The 21,758-nt window shown below is 38.0% G+C and overlaps 1 protein-coding gene across 1 annotated transcript in view; it reads right to left on the bottom strand.

The window, feature by feature from the left end:
* LOC140324768 (rho GTPase-activating protein 42-like) overlaps positions 1 to 21,758 on the bottom strand; it is a 97,857-nt gene that overhangs the window by 28,264 nt on the left and 47,835 nt on the right. The window lies entirely within an intron of this gene.

The following is a 21,758-nucleotide window of genomic DNA, read 5'->3' as shown; positions in this document are numbered from 1 at the left end:
AAAGCTTTAAAATAAACTCCAAAGTAAATTAAAATGCATTTGTGCCATGTGTTTGGTAAGGTACTGTGTACTAGATTTAGAGTGTTCAAAAACCAGTAATAACTGGCAGCATAAAGAAATGTTATTTTACAAAGACTACTTTAGGTTGGACTTTGCAGGAACATAAAGTAGATCCCAAAAGTAGAGCCCAGTCGCCACATGCGATACATACATGCTTTATTGCACTAATGTGGGTTTTATTAAAATACTGCCTAGAGATCTAGCCATGAGGATTCCTGGCAGGGCACTTCTAGTTCTAGGATGAATTTAACGTCTGTGTTGTCACCCTGTCACATGCCCCCCCGGTTAGGACTAGAGGTGCAACACTGCACGGGAATGATCCACCAGCCCCAGCGATCTTGTAAAGCTGATGTTGGAAGGTGAGTCTGATTATTGGGAGTTGCTGAAATGGGCTGAAGGAATTCTTAAGTGCTAAGATGCAAAAAACAATAAAACAAAACAATAAATAAAAAAAGAGTGCAAATGTATGGTTGTAATGCAGTCATGCAGCCGTGTAAAGTAAACCTAAAGCATGCAGGGTTCTCCCCAGAAATGTTTTTAGCTGGGAGGTAAGAAGCTGTGGTCCCTGTATTGTCACCCAACTTTTCAGTAACCACTCAAAAACAGCCGGGTGGTTACTGAAAGATGCTGGGTGGTGCACTAAAAAACTAATAGGGCCTGGAGAGATCACTGCAATGAAAATATTGAAGAACAGCAATATGTACTTCTGTGCCAGCCTTAAGACACTGAAGAAGCTCATATAAAATGGATGAAAAAAAGCAAGGAATACACCTTGATATGGTGAAAATGTCACACGACCCATTCTCTTCCAAGAGGAAGGTGTTCTGTAGCTTTGTAAAGTGTGACTGGACAGGGGTGACTCCATTCCCTCTGCTTTAAACTGTAAGGAACTGTGTTGTATGTCCAGACCAGGAATTTAGGAGCAGAATGCATTTCTTGAAAAATGTCCAGGTATAAAACAGAGAAATTTGAATATATTGCACTGTATAAGGTTTTAATTTAATTTAGCCTTGGCATACACTTTAATTGAAAAGCTGGATCATAACCTGCAGCTGTCACTTTAGGCACTGAAGATTTATATGCATATTATAGTTCATTCAGGGCAACCAGTAAAAATGAACGGATATGGAAAGCCCACAAAATAAAGAACAATAAGATAGTATATGTGAACCTCCTTTAATTTATGACACAACATGCTGGCAGTGTATAAATAAGGGTCAATAATAGTAACTGCTATCCATCTAAATTTAGACTGCAATTCTGATCAAATTCAGAGGGAGAATTATCATCCATTTATGTGAAAATGTCTCCCAGCGATCAGGTGTCATTTCTCTTCTTGGGCTTTATTAAAGGTCACTTTCCCCTCAAAGCTTTCTCCAGCCATCTGAGACCCGCTGTGTTAAATTGTCATTGATTAAAATAATTAAATACTGAAATAACACACTGGAAATGGCATTTATAAGACTTCCCACTAAATTAAGAAGCTGCTGAGAAAGACTGCAATTCCGATGATGAGAAATGAATTAAAGCCAGTTAAGTGAGAGAAAGAAAAGACAGGCTTTTGTAGGGCAAAGCTTTTTACTTAAAAACTGAACTTCTATTCTATAAACTAAAAGTAATCCTCCTGCACTAGTCCTGGGCTAACACGGGTACTCTGTTCCAGAAATCATAATGTAATTGTAGCATATAAGAGCAACGTGTAGTAACAGCAAAAACTTTTCATTTCCCTTCCCGACGCGCTTCGCCCCTCAGGGCTTCCTCAGGTGATTGGGAGACTTGGTAAGATTGATGAAACATTTGACTGAATAGAACAGGCTAGTGTTCAGAAATACAATAAAGATAAAACCGAATAATGGTTTGGACGTTTTTAATCTGCCACTGTAGTTGTAGGAGAGGGTAGTTTGATCAGAATAGAAGGGTGAAAGATGTTCACTTAACCAAATGGGGATAAGTCGTTGTGATACAAAATGCGTCTTGTATGTTGCAAAAAGTAGTGAATTCTTCAAGTTTTAATCTAGTAACAAAACCCTCAGTTCTAATAAGAAATTAATATTGCTGAGATTGTAGAAGATGCATGGTGTAGATGTGTGGCAATGTTAGTTAGAACTTCGTTGTGGTATAGTGGTGCGGGCGGATCGGTTGGCAGCCGTCCAAAAGGGGAGAGAAATGAATTACCACTAATAAAAAATGGAAGCAAGAGGGAAAAATGTTCTTTGGTTTTTAAGGAAGGTCAGGGTGGAAAACATTTTGGCCGATACACAAGAACCTGGTTTACCTGGATCAGTAATAAACATTGCCAATGTGTCTTCCAGGAGCTTAGAGCTTTATGTAGCTCAGATAAGTAGGAAAATGATGGGTATCTCCCAAGGCTGCCTGAAGGAACCCAGCTTGGCCAATTATTATGGCTGAAGTTTGGTCATCTGGTCCTTTTGCGGAACCCAGAAGAAGACCAAATGAGGATGGCAGCACCTGTGATGGAACGGGGACAGGTTATTGTATTTAAAAAAAATGTGATCAGGCAGTTTCGGAGAGCTGTAGTATATATAAACTGCACAAGCCTTGTTATATAGAACTGCTGAGGGGAGATAGGCTCCTTATGAATGTCTCCCCACAAAATTTTTGGTTTGTTAGTAGGCCTGGCTATTTTATCCACAGTTAAAGCTGGATAGGTATAAAATACAAATAATAATGCTGCTCTGCATTTACTATTAAATCATTAAATGTTTATTTTTTAATGTTGAACACCCCCCAGCATAATAATGATAGATAGACCTAGAGATAGAAACAATACGCTGTCTGCACTCATCCTATGAAATAATCAATTTATTGCTGAAGAATAATCTCCAAAATCCATCCTTTAGCCAACACTCTCTGCTGCTCTATAAACCAAATCAAACAAAGCTTTGTTTTATAGCATGCATGCCGCAACAATATAACTCCAGTTATTCCATTATTAATCTGCAAGATGGTTTCAGTGACATGGCACCATGTTGACTTCAAGCCCCCCCCAGGAGTAGACCATACTATATCCCAGCAGCCTCCATCCACGAACAATATATATCATACATGACTTGTCATAAAGATTTAAGTCTGCTACACATATTAATTTTCCAATCTTAATGCTCTTCTCTGGAGAAACGGAAAAAAAAAAGAGTGAATGCTGAAAAATTCCTTGGTGAGCCAAAACAACATCTGGTTCAAATGATACATGATTGATTTTAACGTCTTATCTACCAGACATTCTGAAATATATGTGGAGAATGACGTTCAGCGGCAAGAGAAGCCAGCATGAAACTCAACCTACAAAATTACTAATAAAAGGTAATTCCTTGAAAGCTGAAATTGAACGCTTTACAATGTCCGCAACACCTTTCTAATAAGACGTCATGTTTTCGAACACAGAGATAAATGCTGACATGTAAGTAATTTCATCCATAAAGGTAGACTAAGTAATTAAGGAAAAAAGAAGAATTCCAATCCCATGAGGAACTATGAATACTGCATGGAAAATCCCATCTTATTTTCCTGGTTCCTATGATGGTTTTAGAGCTACCCTGCAGTCATTATCTTATTACTGGCATAAAAAACTACCCAAATGCCCCTTTTGCACCAACTAAATCCATAGTCATGTGATAATACCATCCTAGGCCTTCTTTCTTTGGAGTACGGATATCCTTTAGCTGTCCATGTCAAAGTATGTGTAAAGTGAACAATTCCAACTGGACTGTCCACTATGATCTTCTCAAGAAGAGGAGTCTATAGACGAGACAACAGTAAAAGAGACCAAACCAGCATGGATACATTTGATTGCCCCTGCACCTGAAAACATTGTCAGCAAGAGGTTTGCCTAAAACACGGCTTTCAAGCGGACCATAAAATTAGTGCTACTGCTATAAAGAGCAACTATAGAAATGTAAAAAGAAATGTACAAAACATAGAGATACATTGGTTGCCTTTAGTGAACCCCAGAAAATGCTAGCAGCCTGGATGCAATATGGAATAACCATGCAAATTAGAATGTCAGAATAAAGTCAGATCAGCACATAGTTTTTGGGTCAGTAAAAGTGCTAAAGCCTAATATTAGCTCCATGCAATAGCCAGGTTGTTTTGGGGGGGAAATGTACACAAATCAAAAACAACCTCCATATTTCCTCACTGTAGTTTTCCTTTAAACTGAAACTATAACTAAATTATGAAACATTTCGACCAGACAGGTCCTTTATATGTAGCAGGGACATTGGGCCATTGTCATCTTGTTCTCCTCTTCTGGGTTTCCTTATCTTCAGCCATATTAGTTGGCTGGGCCGGGATGATATAACTCCCATTCATGAGTGCGGGAGTTCATTCAGGCCCAGGCACCTGGCATATCTCGGCACCATACATTGAGCTGGGCATGCGCCTTTCTGCAATAAAGACCTGCCTGCTTGCAAATATTTTTTTGATTGTGCAAATATTAAAGTAAGACCGATTTTTTTCTATAGAAAAGTTTTACAATACATTTTGAATTACATAAAAATGTTGCCTCTCACTCCAGTTCTCTGTGGTGACACAATAACACCTTTCCGAGTGTTGTCACATACAGAGGAGCCTGGGACGCTACTGAATGCTGATTACTGATTGCACTGAATATAGATCTGTTCTTTTCCAGAGTGAACAGTCATATTTAGACATCTTGTACTACTGCTGTATCATGAAAATGGAGACTTTGGCCCCGATTTATGAAAGCTCTTCAGGGCTGGAGAGAATACATTTTCAGAAGTGAAGCTGGGTGATCCAGAAAACATGGAATGGATTTTTTAAAAATCATTTGCTAGCAAATGTTTTGAATCCTAGACTAGATCCATTCCAGATTTGCTGGATCACCCAGCTTCACTGATGAAAGTGTATTCTCTCCAGCCTTGGAGAGCTTTCATAAATCAGGGTCTATAAATATAGAGGCAGTTAGTATATGACTATTAGGCTGGATATCTATTTATGACTTCAAATCAGTTTATTATGGAAGAGTCAGCTGCCCCATCATTTATTTTTATAGCTTACAGAGATCAACTTTTTAAAAGATAGTTAGGAGTTGAAAGTAACGGATGTTTATAATAGATATATTAACCAAAAATAGCTGCATCCATGTATTGCAAACAGAAACAAAATGTTTACCACATGTCATTCAACTTGCAACAGCAGAATTAGACTTTAAAGCCAAACCCCGGATAAATATGCAGAAGAATACATATAGGAGAGGTTTTACTTGCCATGGGATTAGTATTTCTGTCCACCTAGTCCGGAGAATCTGCCAAACAGCAAGGCAGGAGATCTATTTTTTATGTAACACTTATAGGTCTTGTTAATATTCCCCCAGTCAGTGACTGGACCATGAAAGGAGAAGCATCAGACTAGACTGAAGATCTCATGACAGTCATGGATGGTTTCTCCTATTACCATGTCACATGTTCACACATGTGTATGGCAACACCACTAATTGGTTCCTTGTGCTGCTTCACCCCTTCAAAAAATATACCATTAAAAGTATTGTGTTGTATTTTATAAGTGCAAAAATACCTTTAACTTCAATATCACTTGATATAAAAACAGTATCAGATTCTGATATCAGTTATATTTTTCTAAAGACTATAGGACCCTGACTGATCTATGGACAAAAAGACAAGGTGGAGCTCCTAGCCATTGTGTTCCTGTTATCCTGATACAATGGGGTGGGTGTTGCTATCTTAAAACAAAAAGTATGTTATTGGCAAAATTGCAAGTTAAAAATATATGAAAAAGGCTCAAAAATTATTGCAGCCATCAAATCTATGGACTAGTAAGCTAAATTACAGTTTGGGGGGTTTAAGCTTTAGGATTTCTAAAATGCTGTATCCATACTTAAGCTTTTATTAAGGATGGCTCAGACCAGAACCACCAAAGATGTTGTGCATCAACATATCTGGTTTCCCAAAAAATGACCAACAAAGATATTTGTAACTATGATAAAACATGTTGCAAGGCCTTAATAAAGAGAATGGTCTTCATGAGCTCCCGAACCTGGTGATTGGTAATGGAGAGACCACCATAGATTCCTGCTGCTAAAAGAACCATTTTCGGATAAGCAGAGATCCCATTCAAGCACAGCTACCAGCATAAATACCAAAAATAAATGTTGAAGGCCTTGGTCTTCAATAAAGAGCGTGGCCTTGATAAGTTTCTAAATCTGGTGATTGGAAATGGAGAGACCACCATGGATTCCTGCTGCTAGAAGGATCATCTTCGGCTAAGCGGAGGTCACATTCTATTTTAAGTACCTGAAAAACTATTATAAAATAGATTTTTAAGACCTTGGTCTTCAATAAAGAGTGTGGCCTTGATAAGTTTCTAAACCTGGTGATTGGAAATAGAGAGACCTCCATGGAATCCTGCTACAAGACGGACCCTCTACTTTTAAGCAGATGTGCAGTCTTCATTGACCCATGCACTGGATGGAATGCACCACCTGGATTGTGCTTGCCAAGACTCTTCACTGCATTTATTATTCTAGTGTGTGAGAGTTTGTCCCATGTTTGTGCATCTTGCTCCATCATCCAGACTGTGACCTTTCCCTGACCAATTTATCTCTTGTTAATGAAAAGATAAAATACAATTCAAGAAGAAAAAGAAAGAAAAGAGCAGCATCTGTACAAGAAAGGCCACAGAAGCAATGCTCAGTATTACCAGACTGGAAAGGCCTTTTCCCTGCGGTGTTACAGATATTATAAATGAAAACACAGACACAAGTAATGAAGAAACACAGAAACTCTCAAGTTGGTTGTGCTCATTAGCTGCGGCAAAAACTCCCTAAGAAACACTGCTGACTAATAAAAAATAAGAAATGAATTACATAAGTGGATCGATAATTAAAACCCACACTTCTCATGAATCATCAGGCACCCTATTTTGGGTTATTTCTTTCTTGCTATATATTAAAAACCCATATCCTAGATTGCCTAGGCTTTGATGACAGGGTATTTGTTGACCAAATGCATTAAATGTTACTATAGGCTGAAGATATTCGGTTGTTTTCAGACAGGCTCTATCAGGATGACCTACAGTAAAAGGATCAGTATGGCACAGTCTTACAAATTCCTTTATAATTTCACAAGCAATGCATGGAAAAAAGGTTATTAAAAACACAAACATACATTGATTCAATGATTAATAATAAAGTGTACGTCAGTTTATATTCAAGTCACACCACTAGATGCCACTGTGTCCTCATATAAAGTGTGTAACAAACTCTAGGCTAAGATATAAAACAGGTTTAGTTTTCACTTTATTAGGTTTTAGGTAAACTGGTCTGGTTTAAAAGGGCTTTAATTTATTTACAGGTAAAGAAGGAGGATATCAGTAGTCCTGACTGTTGAAGTGTAGCACATATGGTGTGCTACTGAAGAATAAATAATTGGATTTTTTAGGATCTGTGTCAGAAAAATATGCTTGCTAATAAATAACTGAAAAGCTTGTTCAAAACAAAATGGACCTCCTTTATCAGAAAACAGAAGTTATGATATGAGGATTTTGTCTGCTTGGGATGTGTCTGTGCTAGTAGCACTCAGAAGGTGAACTCTGACCAAATCTGTGCTGGAAAAGAAACAATGCGTTCCTCCTTCTATGCAATACAGAACTCATGACCTATCTACAGAAAAAGCACAACATTACTTAGACCTACATCAGGCAAATGACTGTTAAATAGAAGCCGCCCAGCGGATTTAAGAATGGCCAAATGAATATGAACTTTTTTGGTGCTCATGTACCAATAAATCAGACAACACCTGCATACAGTTGGATTTGGCTTTGCTTAACATCCTCAGGGATTAAAAAAATTATAGGAAACTGTATAACAAGCAGGTTAAAAAATAAAAAATTCAGTAAGACATTAAAAATTTGCATCTAAAGACAAACTAAAGATTTATTTGCTCATTTTGTCTTCTATAATTCTTCCTTTCCTTGCTAATGATTTGGTTATCTAAAACCTTTCTTTTTTCATGATGTGACCTTATGATGTCCATGGCTAGTGGGGAGGAGGAGGCTTGCTGGGTGCTCTACATATTTTCTTGAAAACATCACAGCACCCTACCACAGTACTCCTCCCAAGAACTCTTACCACTAATGGAAGCACGAAGGTGGTTCTTGGAAGGAGTTATCCAAATATCATCAGTCTGGAGTAGTGGGCAATCCTAGGTTGGATGCTTTTCCATTCACATGTGCGATGCTGAGCCTCAATGATTGGCAGAGATAAAATTTACTTTGCTTCACTTTGACAACTATGGAAGAAATTACAACTAATTCCAGTGTAAGCTCAGAGTCCTCTCATCCTCCTTTGTCATTGGATGTATCTGTCTGTCATTTCCAACCCTTGTTTAATGTACAGCGCTACGTTATTAGTTGGCGCTTTATAAATACAGTTTATTAATAGGAAAAATTCCATGTGACAGCAATAGAGCTTGGTGAATATAGCTCTTCCATTTACACAGAACAACAAAACGCAACAACTGGAGCAACTTTTCTTCACTCACACAAATCAAATAGAATGTTGGGATACAATAAAAAAGTAATTACTTGAAGCTTGGAGGGGGGAATTAAAGTAAACCTGCTCCTTTACCTTGCACAGGTAAAGTAGGTTCATTTTGCAATAACTACAGGTACATTTTAAATATATACAGAAGCATAAAGAAGCTAGGCAGGCCAGGCTTAAGCTACATACACATTCTAGAAGAATATTGACCAAGATAAACAATCATTATCATCTAATATGTGTACAGTGTCATCTAACAAACCACTGTAGTGGATCACTAAAAGACTGATCAGGGTCGACCGCTGTCATTTCTTATGGGGAAAATGCAGCAAGGTGCATCCTGCTCATCCCCCTCCTACTCCTCTCCATAGAGCTGAAAAGCGCTGCATACACAGCCGTCATTCATTCTAGTGTAGCTGTATATGATCATTAAAATCAGGAACTAAAATTTTTATGTAGCTTGTAGAAAATTTTTAATTGGTCAGGAGATGTCTCTTCTGCAATGTGAGGGCACATGCAATGATGAGAAGTTAAGCCGCATACACACTTGCAATTATAGTCATTGGGAAGGATCTTTCACGATCCTTTACAATGACTATTATTGCACGATGCATGAACGAGTGCTGTGCATACAGCACTGTTCTGCTCTATGCAGAACCGTGCATTACGATTGTTTGTCGTTCATTGTCCGTGGATCCGCCAGGACAGTCATTCAGACGATGAACGACGGGTGCTGTACACATGCCAGATTCTCGTCCGATATCAGCCCTGAGCCGATTATTGGGCGAGAATCATTGGAAGTGTGTGCGTAGCTTTACACTATACTGGCATAGACAATCAAGATGGCTAAAGATCAGAACCAGGAAGAATAGAAGAAGGAAGATATTGGAGCCCGTGACGGAACTGGGACAGGTGAGTGTATTTAAAAAATTGCGATCTGACAGGCAAGGTTATTTTATTAGAGAAGGGACATTGCCTGTCCCCTTTGCAATAAAGGACCTGTCTGGTTGCAAAATCCACCCTGCTCCATGGAATGAACAACCTTTCTATACATTACCAGTGTAGGCAATAAATAAAACTGAAAACCCTGGTGATATCACAGCTCTGCCTTGGAAAATGAAATCTATCACAATGTTGATCGAGGTGCAGTTGAGCTTTTAACCTCAGTGATGAAAAATTAGACTGCTAAAATCCTGCAAAGATTTTATCTTCCCAGCACACTAGCGGGGGCTGCAAATGAGATTTGGTGGAGAGGACCCCAAAGACAAGTATGGGATAATCCAGACACAGGCCTGACATGCTTAGAGCATGCATGGGCAAATCCACAGGGATATGAAAGCAAATCATTCCAAGGAAAAAGGAACATTTACATTACTCTCTGTGACTTAGGTGTCACGTTCCATATGCTCTTTTATTTTTACCATATGCTACATCTTAGGGCTGGGACAAAAAATGAAAGATTTACCGACAGATATTAGAGGAAGGAAAAAATCATTTTGTAAGATATTTTGAGGGAATGGATTAACAAAGAATTTCAATCTATAAAGTAGCAAGCTGTATTAGGAGGAGTTGCTGATTACTTTTTATAACCCTATGCATTCTAACAAATCATTTTCTGGCAAAAAGCTAAGAGCTAAGCAGCTGTTCAGTAATTAAATTCAAATTCTGTGTTATTTAAGGCCATCCCTGCACTCTACAACACCCCCCATACCTCAAATCCCCTTATTATTTATAGGAATGTACGAGCACGGTGCCATGCAGGGATATTGTGTGCCCAGGTCATAGTGATGGTGCAACTCCAGCCTATGTCCATGGCAGCCTGAGATCACAACAAATGAACCTAAATTGGGATATCGAGGATGCCAATGTTGACCTGCCCCAGAAATGATAGTTGGCTGTCTTATCGACCCTCTAACATAACTCCAAATTAAACTTTCCATTTAAAAAAACATTTCATTCAAAAACAGCTACTTTTTAAGTCTTGCAATGTTTCTTTTGAAGGAGTAGGAAAGCTCTGAACTATGCTGATCTTTGCTCTCTACAGAAGTAAGTAGTAGAAGTAGTATGTCTGCAGAGTTCCAACCAATTCTTTGATAAATCAGTGCCAGAGTTCTCCAAACTACAGGAAGTTGCTGGTGTCCTAGACCTCTGCAAAGAGACCACTGATTCCCCAGAACAAGCAAGGGTGCCACTCCGAAGCTGATGACATTGGAAAGGCTTTTCTACTCATGGATAGCTACTTTAGAAAGAGAACAAACTAAGGTAAAGAATATCTTTAAACTGGGCAGGTTCAGATGGGCTTTAAATTATTTCTAGGTAAAGAAGAATTATCTATATTAGTAGCCTTGACCTCACGTCATGCCAGAAAGCTACATGCATTTGCAGAAGAAGGCCAAGAAAACTTCTTGTTTTGTCTCTTTGAAAGAGACAAAACATTTAAAAGTATGTAATGTACTGCACAACATACAAAAGTCTAGAGTATGTCATATACTGTGTACACAGTGGGATTGTTTAAAGTACATACGAGCCAAGATGGGCATATTTACTATTTGAATATAGCCGTGATCTAAGTTTTGGGTCAACTAGTGGCAAAGTTAGCCAACTATGAGCCCCTGTGCAGAACTGATTTGGGGCACTTGTGGAAGCCTGAGCACACCCCCATATCCAGTGAATCCAGCTAGTGAATCTTTGTCAGGTTTTATATGCTGTGTATCTCCAGTGCAGAGATCTACCCAAAGCACCTGACCATTGCACCTCAATGTGCAAGCATTGCAATACATTGTAATACCCAGATGGGAACCATTATTCGCTTATTGTGGTGTTCTATGTAAAAAAAGGTTTATGTTTGAGTTTTCAGGGAGAATGTCTTAAAGCAACACAAGTGAAGCTGTGTGTAGAAATATTATTGTAGGAACACATGTAAGGCACTGTGAATGGAGCTGTTCAATGAGATGCAAAACATTTTGACCCTTGTATGTAAATGGCACCAAGGTAGAACTGATCCAATCAAACTCTGTAGGAGTTGGATTGGTTTAATTTCAAGCTAATGCTACTTGCATGCAAATATCTTTTTTTTCAAATGTGAAATGTGCTTAGGTTTTATCATCCGGGGCCATAGAATTAGGTAACAACGGAGCACTATAATTCCTTTTTATTGACCACCCAAATTTAAGTATATAAATCTATATAAAAATACACAAGCTCACATTAAATGATAACAGTTCATTTTGAGTGGATTGTTCTTTAATTAGTAAACTAATTTTCATAAAGGATATACACCATTTTCTATCTCTATGATGTATTGGTAAACACTTGAATATTTAATGAAACATTTTAATACTCCAAAGGATAAAGGAATAGCAAATTTCTGATATAAGATATCCAACCGACAGCAACATGCAGCAAAACCACAGGCGTCCCCCATCGTGCACTTGTGATCGCCACCAGCTGCTACACTTCCTGCACTCAATTTATTTTCAAGCCGAACATCTCACGCTGGGAAAGCTTTGCCCACACAGCAGATTGTAAACACAGAGCCGGTTATACGATTAACTTTATAAGTCATGACCATTTAAATGGCATAAAATGATGAACAAGTATGCTGGGATTTATCAAAGATCGTACATGGAAAATAGTTGGAAAGTTGTAGGCAAAGTAACATAGTTAGAAAGACTGAAAAAAAGCAAAAGATACAAAAAGCTAAACACACTATTCCAAAATAAAGCTGATTTCCTGCTTAAGAACTTGAGTGCATATTCATTCATTTCTGTGTTTTATTTGCCCCTACAAAGTCATTTGAATGAGAATACCAGTGGGAATACTGTGAGGTCCTATCTATCTCCAGCCTTCTGATTAGAAAATATAGGAACAGCAGCAAACAGGTGAAATAATGGGCCTGATTTATTAAAGTTCCCCAAGGCTTGGGTGATCCAGCAAACCTGGAATGCATTTCTTAAAAGTCATTTGCAATTTGTTAGCAAATGTTTTCAATCTTGGACCAGATCCATTCCAGGCTTGCTGGATCACCCAGCTTCACAAATGAAAGTGTACCTCTCCAGTCTTGGAGAGCTTTAATAAATCAGACCAAATCTCTCTTCTCCCTCCTGATAGCCATATCTTTATTATCAACACATATGCATTAGGCACACCAGATAGGCTCCCAATCCTACCTCTCCCTTTCCATGTCAGAACTGTACTGTATGCAGGATTGCATGAATCCAATATAAAGTCATGTGCAGATACTTGTTGCATTTAAAACAATCAATTATTTATTAAATAATATAAATATGCACTTTTGTGTCTTTTGTATCAACTTGGAGCATAAGCAAATTACTGCTACATTTTAAAAAAGCCCACTAAGATAATGCAATGTTCCTCTTTCATTTATACCGTCTTGCCTATATATTGCCAGCTTTGCCGGATCTTGAATGGGTATCAGTTTGGCATTCTACACATTACTGGTACACAAAATTAAACATTTAGCCTTGAATGCCAAAGGAGAAACACGATTTTAATGTGAAATGTTCTAGTTTTTATTCAAAGTTTTAGCCTAGTGCATGAAAATCCAGCTCCTGTCTTCGAGGGTCAGAAATCTGTAGTAAATTGTGGCCCTTCAGGACTAAATTTGAACACCCCACCCCTAGTATAGTGCATCAGTCAACCCACGCCCTTTACTTGGTCATCTGATGATCAAAGAACACACCTGCTACCTGCTTGTAATGCAAGAGAAATGTTCCCAAACACACCTACTGCAAACTCTTGGCTACATTTATACCAGCCATGGCTGTTTAAAACCAATTGGTGATCCCCCAAAAATATAAGGTGATCAGATATAAGGTGTTGTGGCTCTAAAAATGTGAGATGTGGTGAGAATTTTGACTATAGCTGTGATCCCTATCCCTGCTAAGAGCCTGATGATGGGGCCACATGCACAATGTAGGACACTGCAAAAACATATGACTTGTAAAAATGGAAATCAGTTCTCTAAATCAAACAGTTTGGCACAGAAAAAAACTTTATTTCCAAGCCAGTATAACAGCACAGGCAACAGATCAAACCAAAATCCATCCAGAAAGGAGGGATGATGGCATTGAGCCCAATTTTTTAAAGCTCTCCAAAACTAGAGAAGAGAGACTCTAAAGGGAGAACAAGAGTGATCCAGCAAACCAGGGATTAATCTGACCTGGTATTGAAAACATTTACCAAATTATTTTTTAAGAAATCCATTCCAGGATTGCTGGATCACACATGTTCTTTCATGGTAGTCTTTCTTCTTCAGTCTTGGAGAACTTTAATAAATCAAACCCGTTGTATACAGTGATTTTTCATGGAGATCAGACTTTAGAAGGTGACATTGATTTTTATATTTGAGTTTTCATACCTGCTATCTAGAGGTAAAAATACATTAAAAGCTTCATGCACAGATACTGTTATAGTGGCCATCACGTATTACACATTGTAGTAATCATTTAATGCAAAACTGATTGAACTGAATACAAACTGCACATCAAAGACCTTGCAACTGCTCAGCTGACTGATGTGATGGAATTTTGTCAATTGCTTGTGATTGTTTAAATAATTATCCTTGTGCCTTGGAATTCAGATTACATTTACATGATTATAATAGATTTTGTATGTTTATGTTGTTTTAATAGATTATTTAGATATAAAAACTGTGTGTATTTTAGTTCAATATTTTCAGTCAATCTCATAATGTAAAACCATATTATGTGTGTGGCATGATTTGATATTGTAATTAATGATGGATTGCTTGTTTGCAATCGTCACTTTATAGAAGCTGTATACTGTAATCTAATCACCAACGATAGTGTAGGATTAACGTGTTTAAAAGATGCTTTAAAAAATTGAACTCATCCTACTGTTTGATGTTATGGTTCAGTCCACAATCCTCTGCAGAATATAGGCTGACTTTCTAAATTAACAAAATATTACCCTAACTCCGGAAAAACTTTTTATTTCTGGATCTGATAGAAAACTGGCAAAATCTCCAACTGTTGTTTGAGTCATGACGTAGAACAATGTTTCTCAAATCCTGCCTGCATTTATACTCAAATCAAACAGTAATCCAAACTAAGTGGAATCGATCTTCTTGGTTATACTATTTTTTAGTATATTAGACCAATGATCCCTTTAGGATGGATCTTTTGTGATTGTTTGGACAAACAAATGAATGGTGTACACACAGCTCCATTCCATTTATTGGAGAAGGAATTGGAGGAAGAGCATGCTGCACCCTGCTGTGCTCTCCTCCATAAAATGCACAGAAGTCATTTCCAATGAGTTGTTCATCAATCTGTCTACGACGTTGGGGATCCGCTGTACACATGTCAGATTTTCACCAGAGACCAGCACAGCCATTTATCTTGGGTGACTATTAGATATACAAGTTTTATATATAAGACAAAACCTCATATACACACGCTTTAAAAAAAAAAAAAGACCACATTGTCTAAAACTGACTGGTCAAAGTGCTGAAGCAAGCTTATTAGCAATCACTATATGTACTCAATATATTATTTTAATGCTTCAAGCCAGGGTTAGTCCTTCAAATAAATGCATCAGCCTTGGAGAAATCGTCTATGGATTCTGTCTGTTTGGATAAAAATATAGTTGTTAATTCAATGAAAATTCAAAACTTGTGCCAAGTCCTTATTGAATTCCATCAGTGACCTCAAAATGTCCAATCAAAAATAAAGAACTCATCCAATATCTCAAACTCCACAGTATTAGAATCTGAACTCATATAACAGCAGGTTTCAGTCAATGTGCCAACAATACTTGCTGCCCAATTACCATATAAACACAGGTTTTGCCTTTACATTCTGGCACAATACAGAGTGTACAGACCAACATTCATTAGCGGACTTACACTCAGGAATTCTCGAAAAAGGACAGTATTCACTTTATCCAAATGGCAACACATGTAGAACAGCCTTGCCATTTTCTTGAATTTTCTAAACCCCAACAGCTTGTTTTCCTATTTGACCAGAATATTTTCTTCCAAGTGTGATTGATTTCTGTGATCTTACACTAAATGGTCTCGTAGCTTTGTAAGTCCACACTAGCAGCAGGCAGAGTTATGGCAGCTTGCCTCGTGTAGTCCAGTTCTTGCCAACATGTTTAATTTATTGGTAGACGGGTTTTCTTAAAACAAAACAAAAGCCGCATACACACTTCCAATTTTAGTCGTTGGAAAGGATCTTTCACATTCCATTCCAAGGACTAAGCACTGCACGATGCATGAACGATGCTGTACATACAACACCTCTCTGCTCTATGCAGAGAGGAAGGGGGAGAGTGACAGAGTAGCACCCCAATATGAGCTCTCCCCCTTCGCTTGCATTACGATTGTTCGTTGTTCAACGTCCGTGGATCTGCCAGCAGGGTTGTTCGGTCGATGAATGACGCGCGCTGTACACACTTCAGATTCTCGTCCGATATCGGCCCTGAGCCAATTATCGCCCGAGAAGTGTGGAAGTGTCTACGTAGCTTAAATCTCGCTATAATCACCTGTCTCCATCCTAACTTCCTCCTTGCAATCTTTGGCCATCTTGATTGGCCTGAGAGTCACAAACTGCTCATTGCTCAAGTAATCACCAGGATCCTCTGGAGTAACCCTAGGAATCCATAGAACCCTGGTTGAGAAACACAGACGTGCACACCTGAAATAGCCTGGGATCTGAGTATGTGGTTGAATAACTCTTCCACCTGAAATACTGGATACATCTAGTAGTGAAAAGGACAAAAGTAAGTTAAGGACAATGTACTGCAGCAAGAGATGCTGTCTTACTGTTTTTGTGAACCATCTTATTATTTTTTTTATTTTGATAAACTGGAGTCATGCTTTAATGGATATGCACAAATGAAATTATACAATACCTCCCTCTGTCCTAATATCTGAGCGCACGCAGCTTTGAAATTCCAGATCTGCATGTTTAAATGATCACATTCATAAAATTCACTGTGAGCTTTTTATAGGCAATTCCCAGCACATCATCTCTACAGCTGACGTTAGCGCACAAATAAACCTGACAAAGTAGTAAAACCGAACTGCCTGAAGCCCCCGGTTATCTTCCCAGCACCGTATCCCGGTGACACTGGGGTTTGCCACAAGCTCTTTAGGGGCACAGATCAAATTCCTGTCACTGGAATATGATGGCGAGAGAATTTGAAAAATTGAGGCCGTTATCTAGACATTTCTAAACATCCAGTCCTTGGAACAGCTTGAACCAATGGGGTCATGGGAAAAAAATCATCTCATATTTATCTTGATTTTCTTTAATGTGGGAGGAAAACTTGTCCCCATATTCCTTCTGTTATGACAGACCCATCTAAAGATAGCATTGGTATTTTTTTTTTTAAATATAAAAAGAATTGTTTGTTATAATCCTTGTATAATGAAACATATAATTTTAGAACGACTTCTATTTAAATAAAAAATGATGGAATCCTTCATATTTATAACTGATAGCTATAGAAATATTTTAATTTCACTGCATATGGCTACCACTTCTCATGTTCACGTAAATAGGAAAAAGCATTCAATTACCATAAAGCATTATGAGCTTGTCTCTGCTGCTAAACTATGCAGCACAGACAGAGTCTATTTAGACGTAATCAGGCCCTTGCAGTGTGTTGATGAATTCACCTATTAATAAGTGTTGCATTAAAATAGTACATCCCAAAAAATATGACTTTTTAGGAACACCATTGTCACAACATTTTATCACAATTTTACAAAAAGATAAAAATTTCAAAATGCCCAAAGTTCATATAAACACAACTTTTTGTTTTATGTCTTCTCCTTCCGACATGTTTCTCATAACCACCTTCTGCTTCTTCAGAAGCATGTGTTGCATTAAAGTGACCCACTAATGCAGAATGGGCTGCCACTGCCCAGAAATGACCTAAAAAATGGCTTCATGTAATTTGTGACCTATGGGGACCACTGGGAACTGTTTGCTCTTCTATATAACAGGGGGATGTAGCCTTCAACCATACAGAAGATGCAGTAATGGGCACCTCATCCCCACCTGCCAGAAGCACTTGGCATTGCTCAAGAATAGGAGCCTTCTGTCACCAGGCAAAACTAAGGTGCCTTGGTCATTAGGGGTGGCTGCTAGGTTGTACTGATATCATGGTTTTAATGTTTTCATTATAATGCATAAAAGAGCTTAGCATTGAGCTATTATACCCACAACCAGTACGGTTCCCACCAAAGACCTTCCAATATCATCATAGTGGTCCTCCCGTATTGAGTACAAGCTAGCTGGCTCAAGAGAGAAAAAAGTATAAAACTGGCTCTGTTAAGAAAGAAACCACAGCCCGAGCAGAAATAAGTATTACATGCCAGCATGCTACAGAGAAGGTCCATTTATGATTACTTCACGTAAAAGGTAGCATCAGTACAGGCATCCCGCAACATTTTTGCAATCCGCCATGCCAAGTCACTAATTAACAAACTTCTAATGTGAACTATTACATGGGGGCATATTTCTCTTATCCTCCCATCTCCCCACTTGTCCTGCTCCCCCTGGCCAAGTAGAATGTCTGTTCATTGAACGCTCATATAGGTAAAAGTCACACAAGATGCAACTCCAGCTTAGAGAAAAGGTCCCCATTGGTATAGAAGGATACTTTACCAGCTTTACAGTAGTGATGCCCAATAATGCAATAATGCTTATTGGGATGAACAGGACATTTGTCTTTGTGCAATGGTTCACTATTGTGAGCTATGAAGACACTTTAGGGCTGATTTATTATATTTTAAAAAATTCACATAGCATATAGAATTTTCAATCAGAAAGAGATAATTCACTTATCTTTTCACTAGCATAAACATGGTAAATAGGGGCTCAGGATTATTCATGGTAAGTGGAATAGAAAGATTTCTTTTTGCATTCAGAAATAGTTATTTATTGGATGATGCTGATGTGAGCCCTATATATTAACGTAAAATGTCAATTTTTAATAAGATCCCCACTTTAAAGTTTGAATTCCTATGTGCATCTCTATTGAGCCCAAATTTTTACTTTTTAGAACTTTAAGGTCAACAGCAAATGATTCTTACGAACTCTTCTGCGCCTGATTCGACTTTCGCAGAAACTGGCACGTAGGAACATTTCGCCAGCCGATGCTTACACCAACAATTGGGGGAGAAAAGGATTTCAATGAGCTGGAATAATAAACATTGCAGAGGATTTGCAACTTTGCAACCACACTGAGACATTAAAAAAAGTTCCTTTTTTACACTGTTCAAACATTATGTTAAAAAAGTCAAAAACAAGATCCAGCGACCACAATGAAAACGTCATGTTCTGCGGGAAATAAAAAATAAAAACATTGAAAAGCTCCTCTACTGATTATCCGTAGCTGAGTTTCAATGAACGACAATCAATTCTTTGTTGTGAAACATTCAAAGAAAATGGGTTTCATTTGTTCAATGGAAGAGAGGCATGTAATGCCACAATTCAATTTGGAGGCTTTTTCAAAGGAATCGGGCGTTGTTCTCAGCTTGGCTTTGCTATTATGTAGCGTCTGAGACAGGAACAGAGACAAAATAATGTAAAGTTTTTAAATACAACAGCAAGTGAATACTCGACAAAATAAAGATAAAATTTGCTTACTGTAAAAGATTATTGTGAAATATGTGGGACATGGGGTTGAGAGGCTAGGTACGTTTTTTGTGTCAGTGCTGAGTTTCAGAAAGGGGGGCTTTCCTTGTTGTATATTATCGAAATACGTTTATCAAATAAGATAGTGATCTGTGTGTACTACTAGATGGAATCACTATAAACATCAACTATGTCTCACCTTGTATTACAGATATCCATCAGCCTATCATAGCTTTCCTAAATAATGGCCAATGTGATAAAATATAGCAATTAGCATAGAGAAGTTTTTTTTTTACTTTACAACTCTTTGGTAATTGAAGACTAAGTTTGGAAGCACAGCTTAATCCCAAAAAAAAAATTGAATTATATTGCATCTTATAGGTCATTAGATAAGGAGGTAATATTATTACTCTAGTTAATATTAAAGCAGCATTTGGTTTGATCCCAGGTGATTTAGCAATCTCATTGACTTGTATAGGTAGAGAACAAGTTCCGATGTAAATAAAAGTTTCTAATACTGGGATGCTGTGGGAGCAAGGGATTAGAAACAATCCTTCAATGTTGTGGGTGACCCATGTGGAGGAAGTATATTTGAAAAAGTGAATAGCTCTAAAAAGGAATAGAGAGGTGTTTGGCAACCCCCAATCAAATATTTTTATGGTTTAGGCTTAATTACTTGTCTACCCATAGCCATGGTGAAGTTGGTTTCATCACTCCTCATCTTGTCCCCATTAGCTCCCCCTAATATTCACTTTCCCATTCCAGGTGAAATAAGACCCTGTACTTTAGGGTATGGAGCAGAATGCAACATTTCCCCCCCATATGACAGCTCTGGAGCTTTGTGGTTGGTCAGGGTTGCCACATAGGGACAAAGAGAATCATTAGCACTGTGTAATCTTTCAAGCACCCCTCTTACTCTCCCATAGGACAGAGCTTGGGCCAGAACCCCCTGCCCAGCCCAAACATTGTCACATGATGAGGTTGGTAGGTAGACCATGTGACAAAGTGACAACATTTTTTGTTCATTCAAGTAAGTATCTACACCATCTGACACCAAAGCTTACATGATGGGGGTCTGCAGTGGGCAGGGGGCAAGGAAGTGTGGATCTATTAGAAAACTCCTTTAATTGGAAGCAGGCGACATTATTACTCTGTACTCAATAGAATAAGTGACTTTTAACTGGTCATGTTGTCCAATGGTTTTTATTATCTGTTTTGACTGTGTGTCTATGTATCTCATTTCACTGCGAAAAGTAATCGTATAATTCCATACTTTCCCCTTGAAATAGCAATTCCCTAAAGCTCCCAGAATCCTTTGCTCAGAGGCTTGTTCTAATAAAGTGAACTTCATCTCCATTTTGGTTGAGCCAGAAGATGAAAACCAGATTTTGTCAGAAGCCTTACAATGTAATTCATGTGATATAATTGACCTTGGATTTAGGTAAGGTTTTCTTTTGTGTTTAATGCAATCTGGTACAGTGGGTTAGCTGGATACAGACTATCTGATTAGGAAAATTGTAAACATCTGCTAAACGGTGCTCCAAGTGCGTTCAATCATAAAATAAGATGACAAGATGTAACAAAAATAAACATTCCTTCAGAAGTAAATCACCTAGTCACAAATCATGGTATTGTAAGACCTTTGTGGTATAGAAGTGGTAGGTAGGGCTTAAAGAAACTTTGCTTTTCTGGAATAGTTGTACAAAATTTTCAATAACTGGTCTATGTAAAAAAAAGTTTTAAAAGAAAAATCAACATTTTCAATATAAATTAGTACTGCTTCAATTTGAACATGAGAGAAGCCTTGTACAAAACCCTGTACCATATACAAACTATGGTTAAAGAAATCCTCCCTGAGAAATGATAATAAATGCTATATAGAGATTGGACACAGCTACAGGCTACCTTCTCACCTATGGTGCCAGACACTTGGGGCATTGGAAATTTATTTTATGCTAATGGGGCTTGGTAAATGGCAAGAGTGATAATCAGTAAGCCTTGTCTAAACATTGCTACAACCCTAAACATAAACAATGTAAACCAAAACCCCAGCATTGCTCAAAATACCAGCACTATAGAGATAAAGAGGAGAAGTAATATTGACTTTATGGCTTGATGACCAAGTGCCCCTAATGGTGGCAATAAAATATTTACTTCCACGAGCATTACCAGTGGTTATCATAAGTAAGTAAAGTAGTAAATCTCCCAATTGAAAACAGGCAGTAATAAAAACATGCCGGGCTTCATACATTTTCCCTTTAGTTTCATGTTATATTCTTCTTAGTCACTTGCTGATATTTGCTGTGTTGAAGCTAAACTGGCTGCAGAATCTTCTATCCATTTGGATTACATGTGCGTACCACCTTGTGCTGTAGTTCTATCCATTATTCCCAACACCACTATTGGCTCCTGTAGTGATGTAGTGGCTGGTGGCTTGCAAAGGAATCCAACAATTACAACACTTTTCAAGTTTCACCACTATTAGTGGCATTGGCAGAAGAACAGATAAGTATTAACCCATTTTTTTA

This window comes from Pyxicephalus adspersus, chromosome 1, assembly GCF_032062135.1.
Source record: "Pyxicephalus adspersus chromosome 1, UCB_Pads_2.0, whole genome shotgun sequence".
In the NCBI taxonomy this organism is placed as follows: domain Eukaryota; kingdom Metazoa; phylum Chordata; class Amphibia; order Anura; family Pyxicephalidae; genus Pyxicephalus; species Pyxicephalus adspersus.
Note: the sequence above shows the minus strand (reverse complement) of the source record. Positions and strands in the feature narration are given on the sequence as shown.